This window comes from Pelobates fuscus, chromosome 1 (genome assembly GCF_036172605.1).
Source record: "Pelobates fuscus isolate aPelFus1 chromosome 1, aPelFus1.pri, whole genome shotgun sequence".
Lineage (NCBI taxonomy): Eukaryota > Metazoa > Chordata > Amphibia > Anura > Pelobatidae > Pelobates > Pelobates fuscus.
Window position 1 is genome coordinate 35,148,524 of NC_086317.1, and position 24,831 is coordinate 35,173,354.

The 24,831-nt window shown below is 42.6% G+C and overlaps 1 long non-coding RNA gene across 1 annotated transcript; it reads left to right on the forward strand.

The window, feature by feature from the left end:
* Positions 1–10,262: 10,262 nt before the first annotated feature.
* LOC134586796 (uncharacterized) lies at positions 10,263–16,601 on the forward strand. Its single transcript, XR_010086592.1, has 3 exons — positions 10,263–10,327; positions 10,896–11,020; positions 16,535–16,601. It is a non-coding gene; the product is annotated as an uncharacterized LOC134586796 (long non-coding RNA).
* Positions 16,602–24,831: the final 8,230 nt, after the last annotated feature.

Here is a 24,831-nt window from a genome sequence, read left to right on the forward strand (position 1 = left end):
ACACACCATGCCCGCTGTACTGATTATGATGCCAGAGGTTTCCTGGTGACTTTCCACTGTACAGAGTGAAACCAGTTTAGAATGGGTTGACGTATTATCTGGTTTCTGCCAAGCACCACACTCCATCTCCACTACAGACAACCGAGAGACAGAAACTCTTAAACAAGATCTTCTGTTAGTGTCTCCGAGGGTGAGCTCATTGACTGAGACCATCAGCTAATCACTCTGCACTGCAGGTCTTAGCTCAGACACATCGACAAGTAATAGAAGCAGAGTGCTCTGCCCAATCTAGAACAGTTTGAGGGGGGATGGGGTGGCAACTGGGTACTCCTGGCTTGGAGTGTTTATTTACCTTCTGTCAGGATCGGGACAGGGATCCAACACGCAGAGTACAAACAGTAGCCAGATACGTATACCGGACCTTAGAATGGCCGGACTAACGTAAGTAGTACAGTATAGAATGGTCAAAGACAAGCCGAGGTCGAGGGTAACAGAAGACAGGTAAGCGAGAGACAAGCCGAATCAAGGGTAACAGAGATAAGCAGAGTAAGGTAAACAAGCCGGGTCAAAACCAAAAGGGATAATAGAATACACAAGCACTGAGTGACTAGAACAAGCTAGAACCACGACAGGGCAATGAGCTAATGAAAGAAGCTCTGTTAAATACCCTGTTCAGAGCAGTAACCACGCCTCCAAGGCGTCCTGATTGGTCCTGCAGCCATTGACTGACAGGTTGTTCCGGGGGAGTGTCCTGATGACTACTTCCTGCGTAGATGCTGTAAAAGGCAGTCACTCCCTCGCGGCCGGCCTAGCATGACCGGATAGACCGCGGGGAAGGGAGCCATCAGACCGTCTGGATGGAGGAACAGCTAAGTCTCTACCTCTTTCGGAGGTAGAGACCACAGGTACCCTGACAGTACCCCCCCTCTCAGATACGCCCACCGGGCGGAATGAACCGGGACGAGATGGGAAGCGAGAGTGATACGCCCTGCGGAGACGGGGAGCATGAACATCCTCCTGAGGTACCCAACTCCTCTCCTCAGGACCATATCCCTTCCAATCAACCAGATATTGTACTCTCCCCCGGGAGATTCGAGAATCAATAATAGAGTTAACCTCATACTCCTCCTGACCCTCCACCTGAACGGGGCGAGGAGGGGCTATTGTGGAGGAAAATCTGTTACATATGAGTGGTTTCAGCAATGAAACGTGAAACGAGTTCGGGATGCGTAAGGTATTAGGAAGAGCTAAACGATACGCAACTGGATTGATACGGGTCAGCACCCTGTAGGGTCCAATATAACGAGGAGCGAACTTCATGGAGGGCACTTTTAAACGGATGTTCCTCGTGCTCAGCCATACCCTATCACCTGGAACAAAGACCGGAGCCGCCCTTCTACGTTTATCAGCGTGTTTCTTGACCAACATAGAGTTGTGCACAAGGATTTGTCGAGTTTGATCCCACAACTTCCTCAAATTGGCAACATGAACATCAACCGACGGCACCCCCTGGGAAGGGGAATCCGAAGGAAGAATAGACGGATGAAAACCATAATTCATGAAGAAGGGGCTTGAATGAGTAGAATCGCAAACGAGATTGTTGTGTGCAAACTCCGCCCAAGGAATCAAACCGACCCAATCATCCTGGTGTTCAGAAACAAAGCATCGTAAATATTGTTCAATTTTCTGGTTGGTACGTTCAGCAGCTCCGTTAGACTGAGGATGATAGGCAGAAGAAAAGTTTAATTTAATACCAAGTTGAGAGCAGAAGGACCTCCAAAAGCGGGAAACAAATTGGGAGCCTCTGTCCGATACAATTTGAGAGGGTATCCCATGTAGGCGAAAAATCTCCTTAGCGAATATCTCTGCCAATTCAGGAGAAGACGGGAGTTTAGGCAGGGGAATGAAGTGTGCCATCTTAGTAAACCTGTCAACCACGGTGAGGATAACAGTCTGTCTTTTAGAGATGGGTAGATCGACAATAAAGTCCATGGCCAAACAGGACCATGGTTTTTCTGGAACCTCCAAGGGTTGCAGGAATCCACATGGAAGCGTATGGGGTTGTTTGGTTTTAGTACAAACTTCACATGCAGCGATGAACTCCTCAATATCCCTCCGTAAAGCAGGCCACCAGAAGTCCTTAGAGATCAACGCGTAAGTTTTGCGAATACCAGGATGTCCCGCCATCTTGCTATTATGTAAACACTGTAAAAGTTCCAGTTGAAGAGCAGGAGGAACGAAATGACGGCCCGCAGGAGTCTGTTTAGGTGCTAGATGTTGCAACTTAATGATCTCGGCCAGTAATGGAGAATGAATCCTGAGATTCGTATTAGCAATGATATTGCATTTCGGAACTATAGAAGAAAGAACTGGTTCAGGTACAGTAGAAGGTTCATATTGGCGAGATAATGCATCGGCTTTAGAGTTTTTAGAACCAGGTCTGTAAGTCAGTACATAATTGAAGTGAGTCAGGAATAAGGACCAACGAGCTTGTCTAGAGGATAAGCGCTTAGCCTCCCCAATATAGGACAAGTTTTTGTGGTCCGTCAAAATCGTAATAGGGTGTAGGGTCCCCTCCAACAAATGTCTCCACTCCTTTAAGGCTTTAATGACTGCTAACAGTTCCCTTTCCCCGATGTCATATCTGCTCTCAGGCCCAGAAAATTTCTTAGAGAAGAAACCACAAGGGTGTAACGGTTTATCCACCCCTAACCTTTGAGACAGAACAGCCCCAACTGCTGTCTCAGAGGCATCGACCTCGAGCAAGAAAGGCAGAGTCGTATCAGGATGGACTAGAATGGGAGCCGAGGCAAAAAGTTCCTTGAGAGTCTTGAAAGCACCCAGAGCTTCCTTAGACCAGAACTTAGTATCAGCCCCTTGTTTGGTCATATTGGTAATAGGCGCAATGATAGAGGAGTATCCTTTAATGAAGCGCCTATAGTAGTTGGAAAAACCAATAAACCTTTGGATAGCCTTGAGTCCTTTGGGCAAGGGCCAGTCTAAAATAGATTGAAGTTTTACAGGATCCATTTTAAAACCCTCCCCAGAAATCACGTATCCAAGAAAGTCTACCTGAGACTGATCAAAACTGCACTTCTCCAATTTGCAATATAGACCATGTTGCAGCAGCTTGTGTAATACCTTTCTGACCTGTCTATGGTGAGTCTCAATCTCCTTAGAGTGTATTAGTATGTCGTCCAGGTAAACAATAACACAATCATGCTGAAACTCCCTAAGTACCTCATTAATCAAATCTTGAAATACTGCAGGAGCATTGCATAGTCCAAATGGCATAACAGTGTATTCATAATGGCCATACCGGGTATTGAATGCCGTCATCCACTCGTGACCTTGCTGGATTCTCACCAAATTGTAAGCCCCTCTGAGATCTAACTTGGTGAAGATTTTGGAGCCCTTAAGACGATCAAATAACTCGGTAATCAGTGGGATAGGATAGGCATTTCTGACAGTTATTTTATTCAAGCCTCGGTAATCGATACAAGGTCTCAGCGTGCCATCCTTCTTCTTAATGAAAAAGAACCCAGCCCCGGCCGGAGAAGAAGACCTCCTGATGAATCCCTTTTCTAAATTCTCCCGAATATACTCCTCTAGAACCGAGTTTTCCTGAACAGACAAAGGATATACATGGCCCCTCGGAGGCATAGTGCCGGGTAGAAGCTTAATCTTACAGTCAAATGACCTGTGTGGAGGCAAAGAATCGGCATTCTTCTTGTCAAACACTGCCCTTAAGTCTAGGTAAAGGTCTGGTATTTGTCTTTCTGTGGACTGAGTAGGATTCTCCGGTATGTTAATATTAGCTAATGGAGAAACCTTGCACAAACACCGATCCTGGCAGCCCTGGCCCCACGAGAGTATCTCTCCTAACTCCCAATCGATAATAGGGTTATGTTTTTTCAACCATGGGTACCCCAGAACTATGGGAACGGAAGGAGACGAAATGAGCAGAAGAGATAAATTCTCCACGTGTAGGATACCCACATTTAAATTAATGGGTATGGTCTCACGAAAGATAACAGGGTCTAGTAGTGGTCTACCATCTATGGCCTCAACGGCCAAAGGTGTCTCCCTTAGCTGGGATGGGAAATTGTTCTTACTAGCAAAGGCTTGGTCGATAAAATTCTCAGCAGCACCGGAATCTATCAATGCCATAGCCCTTACTACTTCCTTCCCCCAAGTTAAGGAAACTGGTAGCAGAAGCCTGTGATCTTTATAATCAGGAGTAGAGGACAAAATAGAAACACCCAAGGCCTGTCCTCTAGAGAGACTTAGGTGCGAGCGTTTCCCGGGCGGTTAGAACAGTTCGAGAGTAAATGACCCTTGGCTCCACAATACATACACAAACCCTCTCTTCTCCTGTGCTGTCTTTCCTCCTCAGAGAGGCGGGTATACCCTATCTGCATAGGTTCAGTAAGCAAAGATATCGTGGAGTCAGGACTTGGAACAGCGGGAGCTAACCTAAAAGAAGGTCTCTGGTTCCTCTCTCGAGTGTTCTGTCTCTCTCTTAGACGTTCATCTATACGAGAGATGAACGAAATTAAATCCTCTAAATTCTCAGGGAGTTCTCTGGTAGCAACCTCATCAAGGATTACATCAGATAGGCCATTCAAAAATACATCCATATACGCCTGCTCATTCCACTTGATTTCTGCCGCCAGAGACCTGAACTCTAGTGCATAATCCACCAGTGTTTGGTTCTCCTGTCTCAGGCGCAACAGTAATCTGGCTGCATTAACCTTTCTACCTGGAGGGTCAAATGTTCTTCTAAAAGCAGCTACAAATGCGTTATAGTTATAAACTAATGGATTATCGTTCTCCCATAGTGGGTTGGCCCATCTCAGAGCTTTCTCAATGAGTAGGGTGATAATAAATCCTACTTTTGCCCTATCTGTAGGATAAGAGCGAGGTTGCAATTCAAAGTGGATACTAATTTGGTTTAAAAAACCACGACACTTCTCAGGAGCCCCACCATAGCGTACTGGGGGGGTAATGTGAGAAGAAGCACCCACTGTGGCTACCTCTAGACCTGAACCGACAGGAGAAACAGGGGTATTACGTATCTCCTCTGGTGGGTTATTGGCACAAGCTAATAGAGCCTGTAGCGCAAGCGCCATCTGATCCATTCTGTGATCCATGGCTTCAAACCTAGGATCAGGAGCAGCCAGCTGACTGTTTGTACTTGCAGGATCCATTGGCCCTGTCGTAATGTCAGGATCGGGACAGGGATCCAACACGCAGAGTACAAACAGTAGCCAGATACGTATACCGGACCTTAGAATGGCCGGACTAACGTAAGTAGTACAGTATAGAATGGTCAAAGACAAGCCGAGGTCGAGGGTAACAGAAGACAGGTAAGCGAGAGACAAGCCGAATCAAGGGTAACAGAGATAAGCAGAGTAAGGTAAACAAGCCGGGTCAAAACCAAAAGGGATAATAGAATACACAAGCACTGAGTGACTAGAACAAGCTAGAACCACGACAGGGCAATGAGCTAATGAAAGAAGCTCTGTTAAATACCCTGTTCAGAGCAGTAACCACGCCTCCAAGGCGTCCTGATTGGTCCTGCAGCCATTGACTGACAGGTTGTTCCGGGGGAGTGTCCTGATGACTACTTCCTGCCTAGATGCTGTAAAAGGCAGTCACTCCCTCGCGGCCGGCCTAGCATGACCGGATAGACCGCGGGGAAGGGAGCCATCAGACCGTCTGGATGGAGGAACAGCTAAGTCTCTACCTCTTTCGGAGGTAGAGACCACAGGTACCCTGACACCTTCTATTTAATGTTGTTCTTCAATGTGAAATAAGCAACCACAGGTTCATTCATTACCAGTGAGAATTGACTGTCTAAATCAGCAGCTGAGATACAGTTACATTCAAATTTATGTTAGACACTTACAAGACATTCATTTATAAGGACTTGAGTTCCAGGCACCTTACAACATAATGGGCAATGAATTTAACAGAGCTATAGGTATGCCAAGTTCAGCTGGCAAGCATTGCCAAGTTTGGTCATTGTAGACCAACGAGAACAGTTAGCTGACTGTTCTGGGATTTTATCCAAGAACTGTAACATGTCTGTCCACCTAAGTGTGGATAATAGCTATATTTTATATTGTTATTCTCTTCTCAAAGGTTGCTCTTTATTAGATCATTTTCTGAAATCTGCTCGTACCACTCTGGAACGGATGAAGGAATAGGTGGATTTCATGGTAGAGTGAAATCAAAATCAGTTAGTTCTTCACAGACCCTTTATCTGTGTGTGCAGCCCTTGGACAATTGGTGGCCAATAGGAACATTCATCTGGTAACTGGTGAAGAATGGGAGCTGCATAGGAGCATGCTAGGCAACAGCAAGATCAATAAACAAGAATAAACAAGAAAAAACATACAAAAAGAAGCACACATGCCACACACACAGACATGCACACACAGCATCAAACAGACACAGTTGGACATGTACACACAGTCAAGAAAACTCTCATACACTGTCACACACACACAGCCAGAATATGAGCCACACTTTGTCAAACAGACATACAGCCAGATATACACACGTACACACGTAGATGCACATACACTGTCAGACAGACACACTGCCAGATATACAAACTCACACACAACAAATACAAACACCCACAAACAGATACACAGCCAGAGACTCATGCACACTTTGTCAAACAGACATACAACCAGATATACACAAGCACACACATAGTTAGATTCACACACACTGCCAGACACACAGCCAGATAAACACAAGCACACACAATACATACAATTACATTGTCAAACTGACAGAGACACACACATACAGTCAGACAGTCACAAACACAGTTACACCCAAACTCTTCCCTCTAGAGCAGCCAGCAATATATATCCACTGTCCCTACCCTTTACTCCCAAAGGCAGTCCTACCTTAGAGGCCATATATTGTAGTTTTCAAACCACTGCAGCAGCATAGCGTGAGAGTTAGAGGGTGGCAATATAACAGGCCACATCCTCATCCCCTCTACACACCGCTCTGCTTCTGAGCCTCAGCTGCCAGTTAGAGCAGCTCTATGGTAACAGTGGGAGGAAGTGATATCTATGATATAATTTCCTCCAGAGCTGCTGCCTACAAGCTGCCTATGTCTCCCTTACGATACAGATGCTGCTGCCAGTACAGTCCAGTTTAGGTAAGTATATATCTCCTCAGCCAGACCAATAAGTGCTACCAGTAATGAGGGTACTGCCTGTACCCCACTGATGGCGGCCCTGGCCATACTGGAATGGTTGTTACAAGATGTCGCTAGTCCAAACGTTCTAACAATAGATAATTCAGGAAAACAAAAGAGACAGAGGGGGAGATTAATCAAAATACTCTGTTATAAGCAGTGGGGCAGAAATGTAAAAGGGGAGAAGTCACCAATTAAATGTGCTTGCTGGTGTCCATGGTGATTGCCCACTTTTAGTAATTAAGAACACTTTTAGAGTAGAACACTTTGATAAATAACCCCAAAGTATTGGCCTGCAGCAAATGAGTTGACTATTTCGAATTCTATTCAAACTTCGGGGAAAATTAGTGCATTTCAGTTAGTGGCAAGTTTATATGACATTCCGAAAAACGAGTTATTAAAGTACGATAACATATAAAATGAGCTATGGTGATTTCATATATGTGCATTAGGTCCTGTCCCACATAGCTTGCAGCTTGTTTGTGTTTTGCAGATTTTTACAAATATGAGTTAAAAAAAATTACAGAAAGGCCTTGAAAACAAAAAGGGTTATCTAAGTTCGGAAATAACGCAATAATTCCAACACAAATATGATGTATCAATTCAAGGGGAAAGTCTACACACACAACAAAAAAAATGGATTGCCTTGTTCTTTGTGTTGCTTGCAGATAAAAATGTCATGGTGAAAACAAGTCTGTCTTTAAAACTGTACCCGTTATTATTGCTTGTCGGTGATGGAAAATTACAAGTGGCTCATTGCAAAAGCAAAGTCAAAGCAATTATTCTATCCGACACCCAGCTGGGTTAGATATGTGACTGGCATTCACAATCAAGTAGGAAATTCCTGTGTAGAGAACTATGCTTAATAAAGTGTTAGCTTCCCACGATAACAGACCAGCATTCCATAACAGCAATGTAATAATATTTGAGAAAAACAGATTTGTGATGTCCTATGGAATAAACCAGAATCATTGAGGCCGATAAGACCGCCCCTACTCCTCTCATTGTCCTGTTCTTATCGTAAAGACTATTTGAAGTGCTAGATTCTGTCGTGTTAAGTCTTGTCAAGTTTTTTTAGTTTGTTGCCATTTTGAATGATTTGAAAACACCACATCGGAGCACAATTAAAGTGGCTTTATCATCAGATTTGTGTTTTTGTGTACCTTTCCCATATTTCTTCAAATATCGTGTATATATTGCATTGAGACTCTTTGGCTAATGCTGTTTTTTTTCCCAAGTCCCAGTTACTCAACTTAGCACAGATTAGGGTCATAGGTTCCTATGAATGCTATTGGAAGTTTAGGTTTCTAGTGAGTAACATTAAATAACAAAAGTCGCAATAACTTTACTACTGAAAATGATATGCTGATGGCATACACTATGAGTAACGATGTGGCATCTAACATATGTTCCTGCACTGAACCCATCCATTATTAGATTTGTCCTTTTTTCTACAATGTTATAGATCTTTATTATTGCAGGCAATAAGTCTTGATACAGTTATGATTATTCTCTCAAAAAAAAAAATCCCAACATAATAAAGCAGGCAAGACCTGACTAAAAGTTGATTAGACCTCTAGAGAAAGCTATTCCAGAATGTGTCAGTAACTTGTCTGAGTCTATTACACCATTTAGAAAGTAATGTGGATGGGACGCTGCCAAGTAGCTATTTTATCATGTCTTCAATATAGGAAGCCAAGAAATAAATAATAGATTTCTGCTAGGTCATGCTACAGTTACACATCTACGAGGTAACTGTACAGTTAATCTGGAACTTGCTCATAGAGAGGTGACCAAGCCACTTACTTTCATACACTTTAATAAACTGTGTATATAAAAGTAGATACATAATTTAGAACCATGTTTTCAGAGTAAAAGCCTATTTATGAGGTACTGGAGGCCTTACAAGCCCCCAAACTGGAGGCCCAGTGGATTATGGAGGCTTCCTGATAATAAAGTTGTATATGTCCCAGTTACCTTGCTCCAAGGTTTATTCTGTAATTTTTCCATGTTCAAATTCTTGATCTTTGCTCTGTATATGAAGTAGAACCTTTCTTCCTTTACATCACAAATGATTAGATACCAGCCTCTTCTGAACCATAGTGATGCACATTTTTGTACCATATTCTATGTACCATTTGTGCCCCGGGCAATCTCACCACTTGACCAAAACTCATTCCTGAATTGAACTCCCGTTAGCTTGTGGATGTCAAGTCGTTCACTGGGCAGAGAGTCTTTACTATAGTTGTATCACACCTCGACCTGTAACTTGACTAATCTCCATTCTATTATCCTTGAACTTTGTCTTGTCTACTCGTTTACGTATTCTCTGCCTCCCTGACCTCTGTCTGTCTTGTGCAATTCTATATAGCGTTAAGTCTGGCCATTCTAAGGCCCGCTAATACACTTAAGTTGTCTGGTTTATTATACATTTTAATTTGTGCACTTAAGTTGTGCATGTTGAAGCATAGTCCATCCTGACAGCAGATTTAAAGAAACACCTATTTTATGTTTGAGAGATTTTCTGTTATATTTTGCTATGACCTAAATTGACTAGGTTTACATGACTTTCTACCTAAAATAAATGTGTTTCCTTATCTGCTGTAATTATTTGTTTCCTTGCTTCCTATATTAAAGACACAATAGAATGTGAAATTCTTGTATAAATGTGTTTGTTGCACTATGTTATACATAAAGATTTGTTTTTTTCAGACTCATTTTTAACTTTCATTGTCACATTTTCTGACCTGAGAACTCCTCATACTTCTAGCTCAACTGACTCGATAGTTTTAGTTGTTTGCCAAGTTGGAATCTTTAATGCAAACAGTCATTAAAAAACCCACCCAGTTACTACATTCAGCGTATTAGAGACCAGAAGTTAATTTTTGTCTGGATCGCTTTGATGTGACTTTAGGCACCTAGAGTAGCTGAGACCCCCGTAACATTTACCAGTTTTAATGTGCTTCATGTCCACAGGCAATAATGAAGAACCAGCTGGTCAAATCATTACAGATCCCAAGGTTTCTTCTGGATGTGCTCATTGCGCTGGGGCATTCACTACTGCATTACAAAGTAAAGAGAGAGAGTTGCTCTTCCTAAGTGAGTATACGGTGAGGCTAAGCAGCCCTGAATCAGAAGGGAAGGGGGACACAACTGCACAACTGGGCCTGTTATACATCACAATAGGCACAGTGATTGGTTAGTTCCACAGCAACAAGACAGCTTAATGCATGGAATATAACTATATTGATCTGGTAATAGCCATGAAGTTATATATAACGGAGCTTGGGCCATTAGTTTGTTATTGGATTGGGCTTGGCTTCACATTGACTAGACAGGGAACAGTCATAAACAGTCATGTCTGCACCCAAGGAATTATCTTAAAAGTGAATATAAAATTATAGGTTGCGGCATGTGATTTTGAAAAATTATCCAAGTCATCAGAGTTTTCAGTCTGACTATTTTGGCCTGAAATTTTAAATACACCTTGAAATTCTGTCAGTTCCCACTTTAATGAATGACCTTGTTAATTTTTAACTTTATAAAAAGCTGCTTTTAACATTGCAGTTTACATGACTTCAGCGTTTTCATGTAAGCAGTATAACTTAAAAATGTCAATTTGGTCTTTCTTTTAATACCTGGCACAACACTGCTTTCTCAAATCTAGCTACAAGACGCATTACAACCTTCTCTAGAGCCGTCCAGCCGTGAATGCATCGTGCAGATCAACGTCCTCATTGTATTCCAGTTCAACCACATGTGGTTGTTTTCCCAACTGTAACACTGTTATCGGTGAGTGCAAGCAATCTGTGTTTCTCATCAAATGGAATAAGATTTAGACGAGGCAATATGTTTTAGTGGGCCATGCTCCAAACACGTTCTCAAAGCCAGTACATGTGCCAAAAAAAGGGATTCTGCTTCATATGTACTATATATGTATATATGTGCATGTGCATGTGTTTTTCTTTATTCGCTACTTCTGAATTGTATCAAATTAAAATCACAATGGAAAAACTGAGGCAAAACAAAATTAAGCTATGATTATAACTGCGTTGGAAAATTTTCCAAGATCAGATAGTCTGTAAGCAGAGCCGCCATTAGGAGGCTATATCCAGTTCTTTGTTAAGGTGCTGTGTTCACTAACCAGTCAGGATGGCGAAGCTAAGGTGTACTGACTGCCCCATTTCTCCTGCAGTGCAGTAGTGGTTGGAGAGAGTGCAGCATTTTAAGGAACCACGCGGGAGGTAAAGAATATTGTATCGTTTGCTAGCGGATCTCTTCAGAATCCCAAGCGATAGGAAACCAAGAGGGTCACTTGATACATATTTGTGAGTGTATGTGTCTTGCAGTGTGAGTGTGTGTATGCGTCTGACAATGTGTGTATCTGAGTGGTATGTCATTGTGTGTGGTGCAGCATTAGTGTGAGTGTGTGTAGTATCTGTGTATAGGAGTGTATGTGTCTTGCAGTGTGAGTGTGTGTATGCATCTGACAATGTGTGTATCTGAGTGGTATGTCATTGTGTGTGGTGCAGCATTAGTGTGAGTGTGTGTAGTATCTGTGTATAGGAGTGTATGTGTCTTGCAGTGTGAGTGTGTGTATGCGTCTGACAATGTGTGTATCTGAGTGGTATGTCATTGTGTGTGGTGTAGCATTAGTGTGAATCTGTGTAGTATCTGTGTATAGGAGTGTATGTGTCTTGCAGTGTGAGTGTGTGTATGCATCTGACAATGTGTGTATCTGAGTGGTATGTCATTGTGTGTGGTGCAGCATTAGTGTGAGTGTGTGTAGTATCTGTGTATAGGAGTGTGTGTGTTGGTGGTGCCTGGCCATTGAGTATGTAAGCAGCCCAAAGAAATCTAATGGCAGCCCTATCTGTATGTGCAGCGTTTCACTATGAATCGCTGCACAAGACGAGTTTAACTCCTTTTCTGTCAAAGGTGTAATTCCACCATTAGGGCATTGTTACAAGAAGAGATCAGGGCTGGCCAATGTCAATCCTGTGCATATTTCTATGCACAGGGTTGCAGTCATTATCTGAGACTAGTCAGTTGACGCTCTCGGCCAATGAATGGCCAGAGGGATCACAAGTGAGCTGAATGCACATCACTCACCATATAGAACCCTCAGTGCCAGGTGAAAACCCAGGTGAGAGGCCAAACCGATGCAAAACCACTTGCCCTAGATAAGAACCATAACTAATACAGAGCACAGCACTGCCAGGCTTAGCTCAGGCAGAGAACTTCCAGCTACAGCAGAGACATGGAGTGGAACCAGAGGTCCCCAAGTAAGATGTTAAACTATTTCCAAATGGTTTGCCTACTCACACACTAAGACTGTAGTGGTTAGGATGATTCGGGTAACCCTGCAAAAGTAAGACAGTGAACATTTAAATTTACAAATGTTGAACAGGGTGAAAAAATGCATTGTAATATAATAATTAAAGCAAACTGGCAAAATGAAATATGTTCTTTAGGATATTTACTAAATTCAAGTATAGTATATATGAGCAATGGACTCGGTCTTATTATTATTAATTTATTATTATTGTATGTTTAGTTAGTACATCATTTTGAGAAGTTTTAATTAAGTGTTTTTAATCTTTCATTTATTTATTCATTGTCTAAAAATAAAAACATAAACAAATAAAAACATATTTAAGAGATTGTTTAACCCCTTAAGGACACATGACATGTGTGACATGTCATGATTCCCTTTTATTCCAGAAGTTTGGTCCTTAAGGGGTTAAAGGACCCTCTGAGGAATGCAGATTAAGTTGTTGTGGTCCCTGGGGGTCCCTGGTGCTGTTCATGTACAGTCTAACCCCAAAGTCTCCTCGCCAGCGCCATTTTGCTCTACCCCCTCTAGCAACTAATTTCTAAAAATATTCAAAACAAAAGACTGGGACTACAGTGGGAAGGGGCACCGCTGATTGGCTTGGAATGGCCAGGTGAACTTATTAGAAAGTCAGTAGCCCCCTATTTACAAACCAGCTTGAGAAACATATGTACGTTTCCCAAACTGTTTTTTTATTTAGGAATGGGAAGCTACCGAATAGCCAGGGTCAGAAATGTCAGAATTTAGAAAGAAGGTATCATTTCTGGTAGATGTGGCAGATAGTGATAAAAAAAAATGTCCAAAGGCCCTATTTATAATAAGGATAATGTAGGTATTGTTAGGAAAGTAGCTCTCCAACATGCCCCAGAATCTAAAAGTCCATATGCTGAATCCACTGGACTGAGTGGAGTGCTAACAGAAAAATGAGTTTGTCTACCTCGTGAAAATCGGTGCTGGACCAGACAGTAACGTATGTGGGGGATAGTTAGACTTCATTTTGCAAAGGTTTGCTTCTCTAAATTGTGTCTCCACAACTTTGAGAGAGAAGGGGTTACGCTTCAGAACGAGTTAATCCGCAATGGTGAGAGGAAAGCCTATTATAAGATCTAGTGACTACGCAGATCGGCGGATTATGGTGTTAGCTCAGTCTATGTGATAGGGTATACGACCAGTACACCCACCGGTGAAACATGAATAAACAAGAGCAGCTAGTCTTGTATAATTTTAGAGACATGAGCTGTTAGTTCTATGGACAGCAAGCTACTTGTAAAAAGCAAAGCAACAGAAGTCTGCATTCAGCTAGAAATATAAAAATTTGGCGCTTCGATTGAGACAGTATCATCCTTTTTACCAAGACTTATAATGATGTTTATCCTAGTGAGCAGCTGAAAAAAATATTTAAGGGTAGAGCCAAATACAAAACCTAGGTACATCCTATGGGTTTGTGACATTTTCTACCATTATATCCTATGCTTTATAATTTCCAATTTCAACCAATAATCTCATAAGCTATCAATCCATATTTCACCACCTGACCCCATATGCTGGATCAACTGAAAAAACAGTGGTGTGCGCAAGGTTGAACTTGATTAGCTTAAGTGGTTCTTAATTTTATCACTATGTAACAGTGTCATATATAATTTCATGTGCCACCCCTGATCATTTCATATTCAACCCTACATGGCCCCATTTGTCATGTTTCAGATTTCACCCGATGATATCATAATCCATAGCACTGTTGACAGCCAAGTAACTGTCCTAGTCCATTCACTAGATTTACAATACAGAATGCACTTTCCCCATCTTCATTTATTGTTTCTACCAGTTGTCTTTTTGCCCATTCATTCCTCTCTCTACTACTGAATGTCTACATTTTCCAATATTTCCCACCAGAAGGTTGAAACTTGAAGGCCTGGCACCAGCATAGGAATGTGTCCAGCCGAAGTTCTGCACTAACTTCATCAAGGTTACAATATCTCTCTGTGACCAGAACTGCAGCAGATGAAATCCTGTACTGGTATCAGACTTATTAAGTTTCCAAGTTGCAGTGTTGTTGGTAGAATAAATTGAATGTTGGCCACTTGAGAAGAATGTCCGAGTGCTATCTTCTTTATCAGCCAGAGATATCTTTCTCCTGCTCATAAGTAGAAACATGTTAACATTTGGTCCCATCCTCCCACCCCAAACATCTCCATAATGGTGAACTTAGTAGTGGGGCAAGTAATTATGAGGAGATGACCAGAAGCCAGGTGAGCTTTCTGGCCCTTTCACAGTCACTACTACCACTGCAGCATATTACATAGCGGACATGTTTGGAGAGATTCATCTCAATAAAATTCCTGTTACTCAATATCAGAACAAATCGATTCAAAATCGATTTCACCTTTAGACTCCCCAGAAAAAACAGTTGAGAATCGATTTGTTCTACTGTTACCAGCAATCTATGGCTGAAGCCTACCAAAATTTAGAATAAGGCTCTGTCGATAATCTATGTTTTAAATAAAAAAGCCCACTATGTATATCACTAGGTATGCAAGAAAGTAACTGAGTGAAAGCAAAAACATTGAACAGATTGTTGCACGTTTAGATTAATCTCGGAAACCTGGTTAAATTCTAGAACCCCCACAGGAAATCCGCCATGATAATTTACATATAAACACAATATCTGTTCCAAATAAAACATGGTAATAATTAAGTCTGGAGGAAGCCAGCTAACAAATAAGTGCTTTAGCTGTCCATGTGGAAATAAATACCACAATGTCTGAGAAGTTGCCAAATACATTTTTTGTGTAAAACAAAATATATAATTTAACGTCTAAAAAAATACCTTATTATGTTGAATAGCAGGAAATTATATTCATTAGGGGCAAATGTCATTGCATTGTTGTTGAGTGACACCATATGTGTTTTTGTATTTGTTTATGTGTGTTTGTATGTGGCTGTTTACTTGAGGGGTGATTTAGCATTGCTGTTTTTTTGCAGATGACTGTGTGTGTATGAGGTTTGCATGACTGTGCATGTGTTTGTGTTTGCATGTACTGTTTAAGTGTCTGTGCATGTGATTTTTTTTATCTGTTTATGTGAATGTGTATGTGTGTGTGTGTGAGTGGCTGCTTCTGTGTGTTTACATATTACTGTGTGTGTTTGCATGCATTACTGTTTTGTTCCTTTTACTGTTTTTCTGGTCCTGTTTTTCCATCTGTCCCTTACATCTTGTTTGTAATCTTCTAGTGTCCCCCTACGTTGTGTTGGTGGTAAGCTGACAGTGATGGTCACCCTTTCCCTTAGCAGATTTCAAAGTTTAGCTCCACTCTTTGCTCAGGGCTCATAAATGTTTATGTTTATACATTTCCCTAGTTACATGGTCGCCATATCAGTGCTTAGTTTGTCCTCTGTTTTTTATATTTTTACCACTTGATCGTCATGCTTTGTTCTTTGCTTCAGGCTAGATCCCAAATACTTCATAATGTACGCCCTTGCTGTTTGATGGTGGGCTCTGCAGTAGGGATAATGTATATCTTGATCCTCTCTTCCTAGTCTGTGTAACAAAGATTCTGGTATTCTGAGCAAATCTTTGTCTTTTGGTAATGAGAATATGTAGCCAGTGGAGAAACATTCAAAACACTTTGGTTCTACATTGCGTTATGACTTAATGGACTTGTGATCGCCCACTGTTGAAACTGAACTGATTTTAGACAATATCCGTATACATGAATATTCACACCCAGTGTTTCCCAAACCAGTCCTCAAGACCAATCAACGGTCACGGTTTTGTCATTATCTCCATTAAAATAAAACAGGGATAAATAATAAAATAATAATAATAGTAATATACATAAATCCTGGACTGTTGGTGGGCCAGAAGGATTGGTTTGGGAACCAACGTTCACATCTATTCTATCTATAGTTTTTGGTTAGCACGTTATCTGATTGTCATGCCTCAACTACCGGTAATTCCTTGTCTCTTCCAGGTTGACGGAGTTTAGCCACACCCCTTCTCTGACGCGGTCTCCCCACGCTACATAATGCGACCGCGCCAGATACAAGACGCTGTATTATTGAGCAGAATACCGCGATATCAACCCGGCTAAAGGTTTCTCTGCGACCTCTACTTGTGTACCGAACCGGACTGGAATTCTACTTACCCTCCTTCTCCTCTCCTCGACCACGGCTAGTATCTGGACTTTCCTCATCCTGCCTGAGAAACAACCCTCCCCGGAGGAGAACTCCGGGAACCTGATTTTTCACCCTTTGGAAGCTAAGCCAATTGTTATATCTGTGATAAGAGCTTACTTTCTCTCAAAACCGCTAAGCATTCCTGCCATAGTCTGCTCTCAAGTTTGCCAAGCATTTCTGCTACAGCCTGCTCTCAAGTCCGTTAAGCATTCAGGCTACAGCTGCTCCCAGGCCTGCTATCGCTAACTCCAAAACGAATCACTCCTGTTACAACTTCATTTCTAACTTCCTCCATTTCCTTAAAACTTGCAAACACCAATGTGCTAGATTGCATGTATATCGGAAGCTGCTTACTCCAATTAAACCAACAGCAAAGTAATTAAAGATACAGTGCCTGTATTTTCCATTATTGAATACACAGTTCCTATTCTATTCTCTAAGTATCCTAATCAACAATCTAAGTCCTAAGAAATCTGCAGTTGTGCTCCATATCAATCTATGTAAACGTTACAGAATAATCCAGCCTTTGTAATGGATCCAGCAGATTTCGATTCTAAATTTACTATGCTGAATCAAAGAGTCGATACACTTGCCCAAGGCATGCAAGACCTACAGGTTACAAATGAACGGATTCTTACTTATGTCAGAGACTTACAAACACATACTCCTCATACTGTTATTGTCAGGGTACCTGTTGTCTCTACCTCAGAGGAGGTGAGATACTGAGAATTCCGCCCTCTCAGAGGAACTGACTCACTCGTTCCTCGCGGTCATTTCGGCCGTTTACACGCCGGACGCCTCTGATGCGCCTCATTTTATGACGCGGCTCTAGTAGCCGACGTCATGACGATTTGCCGGTCCGACCTGTCAATCAGTCCTGAGCTCGAATCAGGACTCGTCGGGGGCGTGATCATCTATCTGGAACCAGGGTATATAATGAGGTTTTGTGTATTGGTTCATTGCCCTGTCGTGGTTCTAGCTAGTCTAGTCACTCAGCGCTCTTACCTCTGCTTTACTTTTTGGTTCTGACCCGGCTTGTTTATTCTACTCTGCTTACCTCTGTTACCCTTTTGACCCGGTTGTCTCTCGTTTACCTGCTCTCTCGTTCCCTCGACCTCGGCTTGTCTCTAGACCATTCTTTGCTTACTCCTTACGTTAGTCCGGCAATTCTAAGGTCCGGTATACGTACCTACTACCTGTTTGTACTCTGCGTGTTGGATCCCTGTCCCGATCCTGACATTACGACAGGGCCATGGATCCTGCAGGTACAAACTCTCAGGTCGGTTCTCCTGACTCTAGATTTGAGGCTATGGATCATAGAATGGACCAGATGGCTCTAGCATTGCAAGCCTTACTATCTCGTTCTAGTAACCAATCAGAAGAGATGCGTACTGCTTCCGTCTCTCCTGTAAGTTCAGGCCTAGAGGTAGCCAGAGTAGGTGCTTCATCTCGTATAACTCCTCCTGTACGTTATGGTGGCTCTCCGGATACGTGTCGAGGTTTTTTAAACCAGATAGGTATTCATTTCGAATTACAACCCCGCTCCTACCCTAAAGATAGGGCGAAGGTTGGATTTATAATCACACTACTCATTGATAAAGCTTTGAGATGGGCTAATCCTTTGTGGGAGAATGATAATCCATTAGTCTATAACTATAATGCCTTTGTTACTGCTTTTAGAAGGACTTTTGATCCTCCAGGTAGAAAGGTTAATGCTGCTAGACTACTGTTACGTCTTAGACAACATAACCAAACCCTTGTTGATTATGCCTTAGAGTTCAGATCCCTGGCAGCAGAAGTCAGGTGGAATGAACAGGCTTACATGGACGTATTTCTAAACGGACTATCAGACCAAATTCTAGATGAGGTTGCCACAAGAGAGCTTCCTGAAAATTTGGAGGATTTAATTTCTTTTATTTCACGAATTGATGAACGGTTAAGACAGAGACAGAACACTCGAGATAGAACCCGTAGACCTTCCTTTAGACTAGCTCCCACATTTCAAAATCCTGAATCTACAACTTTAGCGCTTCCAGAACCTATGCAGATAGGCAATACTCGTCTCTCAGAAGAGGAGAGACAGTACAGGAGAAGGGAGGGGTTGTGCATGTATTGTGGAGCAAGAGGTCACCTACGCCTAAATTGTCCTAACCGCCCGGGAAACGCTCGCACCTAAGTTCCTCCAGAGGACAGGCCTTGGGTGTTTCTATCTTGTCCTCTATACATGACTATAAAGATCATAGGCTTCTACTACCTGTTTCTTTAGTTTGGGAGAAGGGAGTACTTAATACCATGGCGTTGATAGACTCTGGAGCTGCTGAAAGCTTCATTGACCGAACCTTTGTCACTAAACACTCTATCCCATCCCAGCTAAGGGAGACACCCTTGGCCGTTGAGGCCATAGATGGTAGACCATTATCTGAACCTGTTATTTCTCATGAGACCTTACCTCTTAACTTAACTGTTGGTATCCTACACGAGGAGGGTATATCTCTTATGCTCATTTCATCCCCTTCTGTTCCTATAGTCTTAGGGTATCCTTGGCTTAAGAAACATAACCCCATTATCGATTGGGAATTGGGTGAAATAATCTCTTGGGGCCAGGGTTGCCGAGACAGGTGCTTACAGAAGGTCTCACCGGTTTGCGTAGCTGACACACTGGTTAATTCTACCCAGTCTTCTGACTTACAAATACCACCCCTATACCTGGATTTAAGGGCAGTCTTTGACAAGAAGAATGCTGACACTCTACCTTCACACAGGTCCTTTGACTGCAAGATCAGACTCTTGCCCGGTACCATGCCTCCGAGGGGCACGGTATATCCTTTATCTACTAAGGAGAACCTAGTCTTAGAGGAGTATATTCGTGAGAACCTGGACAAGGGATTCATTAGGAGATCCTCCTCCCCTGCCGGGGCCGGGTTCTTTTTTGTGAATAAGAAAGATGGTACATTAAGGCCTTGTATTGATTATCGGGGATTGAATAAAATAACTATTAGAAATGCCTATCCGATCCCTTTGATTACTGAGCTCTTTGATCGTTTAAAGGGCTCCAAAATTTTCACCAAGTTAGATCTCAGAGGGGCGTATAACTTGGTGAGAATCCAACAGGGAGACGAGTGGAAAACAGCTTTCAATACCCGTTACGGGCACTATGAGTACACGGTAATGCCTTTTGGTCTCTGTAATGCACCAGCAGTATTTCAGGATCTGATTAATGAGGTTGATTGCGTTATCGTATACCTAGATGATATACTTATACATTCTAGTGAGATTGAGACTCATCACAGACAAGTCAGAAGGGTATTGCGCAAACTTCTACAACATGGATTATATTGCAAATTGGAGAAGTGTAGTTTTGACCAGTCTCAGATAAACTTCCTTGGGTACGTTATTTCTGGGGACGGGTTTAAGATGGATCCGGTTAAACTCCAGTCGATTGTAGATTGGCCTTTGCCCAGGGGACTCAAGGCCATTCAGAGGTTTATTGGATTCTCTAATTATTATAGGCGCTTCATTAAAGGTTACTCGTCTATTATTGCGCCTATTACTAATATGACTAGACAAGGGGCTGACACTAAGACTTGGTCTACTGAAGCTCTCGTTGCTTTCAAAACACACAAGGATCGTTTCTCTTCAGCACCGATTTTGGTTCACCCTGACACGTCTTTGCCTTTTCTACTCGAGGTAGACGCCTCGGAGACGGGTATAGGTGCTATCTTGTCTCAAAGATTAGGTGTGGATAAACCATTACATCCATGTGGGTTTTTTTCCAAAAAATTGTCGGGGCCTGAAAGCAGATATGACATTGGTTACAGGGAACTATTAGCGGTTATTATGGCCTTAAAGGAGTGGAGACATTTATTGGAAGGGACCTTGCACCCTGTTACTATTCTAACGGATCACAAAAACTTGTCTTATATTGGGGAAGCCAAGCGCTTATCCGCCAGGCAAGCTCGTTGGTCCTTATTTCTCACTCATTTCAATTATGTGCTCACCTATAGACCTGGTTCTAAGAACACTAAGGCCGATGCTTTGTCTCGCCAACATGAACCTTCTACTGTATCTGAGGTGGTTTTGTCATCTGTGGTTCCCAAGTGCAATATTATCGCCAACACGAATCTCAGGATACACTCTCCGTTTCTTGCCGAGATCATGAAAGTGCAGCATCTGGCCCCCAGACAGGTTCCCGGGGCAAGGCACTTCGTTCCTCCTGAACTTCAACCGGAACTGTTGCAATGCTTTCACAACAGCAAAGTGGCTGGGCATCCTGGCATACGCAAGACGTGTTCCTTGATTTCTAAAGATTTCTGGTGGCCTTCGTTACGTAAGGATATTAAGGATTTCGTCGGGGCATGTGAGGTCTGTATGAAGACTAAACAACCTCATACGCTTCCTTGTGGGCTCTTGCACCCCTTGGAGATCCCCGAGAGACCATGGTCTTGTCTGGCTATGGATTTCATTGTCGATTTACCGATTTCTAAAAAACAGACTGTTATTCTCACGGTGGTTGACAGGTTTACTAAGATGGCTCATTTCGTACCATTACCTAAACTTCCGTCTTCTCCCGAATTGGCTGAGATATTCGCAAAAGAGATTTTTCGTTTACATGGTATACCCTCCGAAATTGTCTCTGATAGAGGTTCCCAATTTGTTTCCCGTTTTTGGAAGTCCTTTTGTTCTCAATTGGGTATCAAACTGAATTTCTCTACTGCATATCATCCCCAGTCTAACGGAGCTGCTGAACGCACCAACCAAAAAATTGAGCAATATTTGCGTTGTTTTGTTTCCGAACACCAGGATGATTGGGTCGGTCTGATTCCTTGGGCGGAGTTTGCACACAACAATCTCGTTTGTGACTCTACTCGTTCTAGCCCCTTCTTCATGAACTATGGCTTTCATCCTCCTATTCTTCCCTCGGTTTCCCCTTCCCAAGGGGTACCGTCGGTTGATGTCCATGTTGCCAATTTGAAGAGGTTGTGGGATCAGACTCGACAAATTCTCCTTCATAATTCCACGTTGTTCAAACGGCACGCAGACAAGCGTAGAAGGGCGGCTCCGGTTTTTCTTCCAGGAGAGAGGGTGTGGTTGAGTACCAGAAATATTCGCTTGAAGGTTCCCTCTATGAAATTTGCGCCTCGTTTCATTGGTCCTTACAAGGTTCTGACTCAAATTAATCCCGTTGCGTATCGCCTTGCTCTTCCACCTGGCTTGCGCATCCCCAACTCCTTTCATGTTTCCTTGTTGAAGCCTCTAGTTTGTAACAGGTTTTCCTCCGCTGTACCCTCCCCTCGCTCTGATCAGGTTGAGGGCCAGGAGGAGTACGAGATCAACTCCATCCTCGATTCTCGAATTTCTCGGGGGAGGTTACAATATCTTGTGGACTGGAAAGGATATGGTCCGGAAGAGAGGTCCTGGGTGGTCCAGGAGGAGGTGCATGCTCCTCGCCTCCGCAGGGCTTTTCATTCCCGGTTTCCGTCTCGTCCCGGTTCCTTCCGCCCGGTGGGCGTTTCTGAGAGGGGGGGTACTGTCAGGGTACCTGTTGTCTCTACCTCAGAGGAGGTGAGATACTGAGAATTCCGCCCTCTCAGAGGAACTGACTCACTCGTTCCTCACGGTCATTTCGTCCGTTTACACGCCGGACGCCTCTGATCCGCCTCCTTTTATGACGAGGCTCTAGTAGCCGACGTCATGACGATTTGCCGTTCCGACCTGTCAATCAGTCCTGAGCTCGAATCAGGACTCGTCGGGGGCGTGATCATCTATCTGGAACCAGGGTATATAATGAGGTTTTGTGTATTGGTTCATTGCCCTGTCGTGGTTCTAGCTAGTCTAGTCACTCAGCGCTCTTACCTCTGCTTTACTCTTTGGTTCTGACCCGGCTTGTTTATTCTACTCTGCTTACCTCTGTTACCCTTTTGACCCGGCTTGTCTCTCGTTTACCTGCTCTCTCGTTCCCTCGACCTCGGCTTGTCTCTAGACCATTCTTTGCTTACTCCTTACGTTAGTCCGGCCATTCTAAGGTCCGGTATACGTACCTACTACCTGTTTGTACTCTGCGTGTTGGATCCCTGTCCCGATCCTGACAGTTATGCACTTAGCTAGCGACCCTGCTGTCTGTAATCCCGAAAAGTTTTCTGGAGATCGATCCAAATACAGGGAGTTTCTTAATTCCTGCAAGTTATTAATTGCTCTAAAACCTAGATTTTATCCCACTGAAAGATCTAAGGTTTGTTCAGTTATCTCCTTTCTAAGAGGTGAACCTATGGCCTGGGCCCATTCCTTCTTGGAAAATGACGATCCCATCTTAGACTCATTGGATGAATTTTTTGAAGCCATGTCTCTTCTTTATGAAGATCCCAACAAACAATCTACAGCTGATTTAACCATTAGAACCCTACATCAAAAACATAGACCTGTCGAAGACTACATTGCTGAATTTAAAAGATGGGCAATAGAAACTCAATGGAATGACATAACCCTGCGCAACCAGTTTCAAATTGGGTTATCCGAAGCAGTAAAGGATGAACTTTCTAGAACTGAACTCCCTACTACGTTAAACTCGCTGATTCAACTATCAATCAGCATTGACAGAAGACTTAGAGAAAGAAAGACCGAAAAAGCTCTCTCGAGTTCATTATGGAAAAAAACATTTAGTCCTTCAAAAACAACTGAAAAACCATCATTACAAAATGAACCTATGGAAATAGGGGTAATAAGAAGTCCTCTCACTCTAGAAGAGAAAACCAGAAGACGTCTACTAAACCTTTGCATGTATTGTGCCTCGCAAGATCGCTTGATCCCAGATTGCCCCTTATTGAAACAGCCAAAAGGCGGTAAGCATGCTCATACCACTTCTATACTAAGTGCACTTCCCTCTAAATCAACCACTCAATTCTCCTCTATTTCTCTCATATTACAGTGGGACAAAGAAAGAATTACGACTGAAGCCATCATTGATTCTGGTGCAAACTGGGTGTTCATCGCTTCATCCTTTGTAACCAAAAATAAAATTCCTTGTGTTCGCAAAAGCACTTCTGTTTCTGTCAGAGTGATTGACGGCTCCCTCATATCCTCGGGCCCTATACTAAATGAAACTATTCCTGTAAGAGTAACCACCAATCATACTCATACTGAATATCTTATATTCGATATTATCTCATCACCTCTTTATCCGGTCATACTAGGAATCAACTGGTTAAGGAACCACAACCCACAATTTACTTGGTCTCCCTTCTCTCTCACCTTTAACTCTGCTTATTGTAAAGAAACATGCTTACAACATATTCCAATTCTTCAGATTATTGAAGAACCAACTATACCTTCCTGTTATTCTGAGTTCTCAGACGTATTCAGTAAAAAGGAAGCTGAAACACTCCCACCTCATCGTCCCTACGACTGTCCCATAGACCTCATACCTGATGCCCCCATACCTTTTGGGCACATCTATCCTCTCTCTGAATCTGAATTAAAAATCCTCAAAGAATACTTGGATGAAAACCTCCGTAAAGGGTTCATTAGACCTTCCAGCTCCCCTGCTGCCTCCAGTATGTTTTTTGTGAGAAATAAAGACCAGACTATACGTCCCATCATAGATTACAGAGCTTTAAACAAAATAACAGTTAAAAATCGTTACCCTCTTCCCCTGATAAATGAATTGATTGAACGGTTAAAAACTGCTACTATCTACACCAAGCTTGACCTTCGTAGGGCATATAACCTCATTAGAATCAAGGCTAACGATGAATGGAAAACTGCATTCCGAACAAGATATGGCCTCTACGAGTATCTTGTGATGCCTTTCGGCCTCTGCAACGCCCCCGCAACCTTTCAACATTTTATAAATGGCATCTTCAGGGATCTTCTAGATGTCTGTGTTATCATTTATTTAGATGACATTCTTATATATTCTAACACTCCTGAGGAACACAAAAAACAAGTGAGATGGGTGTTATCCAGACTTAGAACTCATAAATTATACGCTAAACCAGAAAAATTTATTTTTAACGTTAATGAAATAAATAATAATGAAATAGGTTACGTTATTACCCCTCATTTGATAAGCATGGATAGTGCTAAAATCAATTGTATC